Source organism: Solanum stenotomum, chromosome 12 (genome assembly GCF_019186545.1).
Source record: "Solanum stenotomum isolate F172 chromosome 12, ASM1918654v1, whole genome shotgun sequence".
Lineage (NCBI taxonomy): Eukaryota > Viridiplantae > Streptophyta > Magnoliopsida > Solanales > Solanaceae > Solanum > Solanum stenotomum.
The window spans coordinates 20419392-20423215 of NC_064293.1; the positions used below are offsets into that span (position 1 = coordinate 20419392).

The 3824-nt window shown below is 44.0% G+C and overlaps 1 long non-coding RNA gene across 1 annotated transcript; it reads left to right on the forward strand.

Moving 5' to 3' along the window:
• Positions 1–820: 820 nt before the first annotated feature.
• Positions 821–3508, forward strand: LOC125848888 (uncharacterized). Its single transcript, XR_007444562.1, has 3 exons — positions 821–897; positions 1333–1409; positions 3243–3508. It is a non-coding gene; the product is annotated as an uncharacterized LOC125848888 (long non-coding RNA).
• The last annotated feature ends 316 nt before the right edge of the window (positions 3509–3824 follow it).

The following is a 3824-nucleotide window of genomic DNA, read 5'->3' on the forward strand; positions in this document are numbered from 1 at the left end:
CAGAATCTATGGAAGATATAAAAATATTAGAAGAATTAATAGAGGAAAATTTATATATATATCTGAGAACCCAAGATATGTTATATCTAGAATATATCCTAAATAATATTAAAGAGATATCAAAATTAAGACACTTAGCAAAAGAATATTATAATAAAATATTTAGTCAAACATAAAATGAATTTGTAATGACCCTCCAGGTCATTTTTAAATTAAAGAATTCATTTCATCGTTTAGAGCGTTCCTGTAGCGACCCCAAGTCATTTATGACTTGCTGGCACTGACTGTTCGGTCGCCTGGTCGTTCGTTTGGGTTTTAGGCCCGTTCTCCTGTTTTGGAGATTTTTATAACTTGAAAAGTTGACTTTGGTCAACCTTCTTGGAAGACGTGCTCAGATGAAAATTCTGACAGCTAGGTTAGCTTCGGAAGATCGATTTTGGTCTAGAACGACCCTTTGTTCACTTCCCGAGACTTTAGATAGCAATTGTGGAATCTGGCTCAAATGATACTGGGTGTGGGACCCACTTTTCGTCGAAGCGAGCTCCAAATGGAAATTCCGCCTTCACCATTGAGTCCGAAATATCATTTCCAATCAGATTCCATATAAGGTTTGTATTTTTCCGACTCCGAACGAGTCCGAAACATCGAAATTTAAGTTTGGAGGGTTGTAAAATTTTGACGCGGCGGTGACGTGGCAGAGCCACGTGACGACACGTGGCAGAGGTGGAAATTTCCAGATTTTTAAGAACGAATTTCGTCCAAATTTTTGTTCAACTTCAAATTGAGATTGCTCCTTCATTTTTAATCCAAATTAAGTGATTCAAAAGGCAAACTTCAAGAGAATTTCGAGGGGAATCTAGCGGTGATCTCGAAAACGCGAGGGGAGGCTTCGTTGAGGTAAGAAATCAATTTTTAGCCACTGCCAGTGTGATTTTCGGATGTTTTGTTGTTGAATTTTTGAAATGTGAGATCTTGATCATCGTAAGTCCGTTTTGAGTCATTCTTGTGGCTAACTTGTAGAGTTTTTCGCAAGGATCGTCGTGGTATAATCTGTTTGGGTTGAAAGGGTCTCGTTTTTCCGGAAATTGATGATGAAAGGGCTGTCCTTTTTAATTATTGTGGCTGATTTGCGGTGTTGTGGGCATCTGTTTGTGCTAAAATTTTGGGATATTAGTTTAGTAAGGTAGTTGGGACGTTTCCACGGATTCGATTTTGAGATTCTAAGTGTGGGCCCCACAATCCCGTTTTAGACCCGATTTTGGGTCCGTCTCCGAAAAATATAATTTTAGTGTCAATATATTCGTAATGACGAGGTGATTAACCTTTTGTTAGTGGGGAAGCATTTGGAGACCGTTCGGAGAGGAAAAGATCCGGTACCGTGAGTTGGAGCACGCGTGATCGGCTTTCAGGTAGGCTATGGTTTTCTCTCGTGAGATTGAGCATGTTTAGGCAATTGTTTATTGATTTGCTTGAGTATGGAGGGGTTCGGGTGTCGAGCATGCTAAATTTCTATAATTCCTGCCTTAGACCTTATTTCGGGAAAGTGTTGGATTATGACAGCATGTCTCTTGATATTATTGAATAGCCATATCTGGTGGTGTATATGATAATATTGATTTGAAGTATGTTTGGCCTTAGTCTAGGCTTAGACTAGTGTTGCCATAGACTTGCGAGATTTCGGATGTCGTTGGGCAGTAGAACTTTTTCCGACGTCGTTTCGGACGGTTAGCTCCTTGTAGACTGATATAGCAGACTTGAGTCTGATAGTCGGTAACTCAGCTTATGACCTTGTATCCATAATGCCCTGCTTTTATATCGGCTACAAATACCCGGTTAAAGTCCGTGGTCTAGCTTACTCATTATTGGATACTTCCTCGGCGATTTGGGGTATATGAGGGTCGGACTAAAAGGATTATTTATGGTAATCGGTTTGGTGATATTTCCCGCGACGGATGGTTGGATATTGATTCTTAGCTACAGTACCCGGTTAGAGTCCGTGGTCCAGCTTACTTTTTCCAGGCTTAGCTACAGTACCCGGTTCGAGTCCGTGGTCCAGCTTACCTGTGATCTGGTTTCAGCTACAGTACCCGGTTAGAGTCCGTGGTCCAGCTCATTTATGTCCAGGCTTAGCTACAGTACCCGGTTCGAGTCCGTGGTCCAGCTTACCTGTGATCTGGTTTCAGCTACAGTACCCGGTTAGAGTCCGTGGTCCAGCTCATTTATGTCCAGGCTTAGCTACAGTACCCGGTTCGAGTCCGTGGTCCAGCTTACCTGTGATCTGGTTTCAGCTACAGTACCCGGTTAGAGTCCGTGGTCCAGCTCATTTATGTCCAGGCTTAGCTACAGTACCCGGTTCGAGTCCGTGGTCCAGCTTACCTGTGATCTGGTTTCAGCTACAGTACCCGGTTAGAGTCCGTGGTCCAGCTCATTTATGTCCAGGCTTAGCTACAGTACCCGGTTCGAGTCCGTGGTCCAGCTTACCTGTGATCTGGTTTCAGCTACAGTACCCGGTTAGAGTCCGTGGTCCAGCTCATTTATGTCCAGGCTTAGCTACAGTACCCGGTTCGAGTCCGTGGTCCAGCTTACCTGTGATCTGATTTTGGCTACAGCACCCGGTTCGAGTCCGTGGTCCAGCCCACCCGTGCCCGACCTTTGGCTACAGCACCCGGTTCGAGTCCGTGGTCCAGCCCATATAGGTTGACTCATTAGCTATAGTACCCGGTTCGAGTCCGTGGTCCAGCTTGCACGTGGTGTATTCCCAATTCCTCACTAAAGCTTCAGTTTAGTCTTGATTACTCTCATCTGCAGGTTGAGGTTTTGGAGGTTGGAGAGATTCCGGTTAAAGTCCGGGACGTAATGAGATCTTGGAATATGATTGGGAATGGTTCAGTTACAAGTCCGGAAATTGGTAATATTGTGATAGACCTTCTAGCTCCATTATTTTACTTCAACTGTCAGTCCATCTGCCGGGCTTATGGGGGTCCGTGCAGGTGGTTTCTTTTATTGTGCACGAGCGTACCCGTCGGGTTTATGGGAGCCCGGCGGAGTTAGTTAGATTGCTTGTCTTTGTTGCCTGTACGCTCGTGTACATACCCCCCATTTACTACTCTTTGCACTTGATGTGACCCTTTATTTGCATTTCAGTTTACTTTTGCTTATCTTGCTCAGTCGGCCGATGATGCCTACTGGGTACCTGTTGTTTTGGTACTCATGCTACGCTCTGCATCTATTTTGTGATGCAGGTCCGAGCACTAGTAGCCAGCGTTGATCTAGCTTGGAGTAGACTTATCTGGAGACGGGGGTGAGCACACGGCGTTTTGTACTATTTCAGTCTCCATCTGTATATATAGACTTGTCTTTTTCCTTTCGAGACAGTCCAGTCTCTGTTGTCCAGTTTTAGGACTTGTACTCATTTTGTAGTAGCTCTGTACTAGTGACTTCCAGGTTCTGGGAGGGATCTTTATTTGTATATATGTTTTTGGTTTGTGTCCGCCTGTTTATATTGTTATTTGCCTACTCTTGTTTAATTTCTACCCTCAGACCCATTACTTGTTGTTCCGGGTTACGGGTTGGCTTACCTGCTGGCGGGTTATAGTAGGTGCCATCATGACTTGTTAAATCGGGTTGTGACAATATTGGAAGTAGTTTTTAGCACTAACATGGGGGAGAGATTAGACAACTCGCAACCCCCATATACTATGTCTTGCCAACATGTGTAACAACCCGGAAAACTAGTAAGACCAAGCTAGAGTCTAATGGAAACTAATAGGTGAAACTAGAGCCTAACCTGTGAGCTTTTGAGTTCGATGTTTGGTTATAAGTTG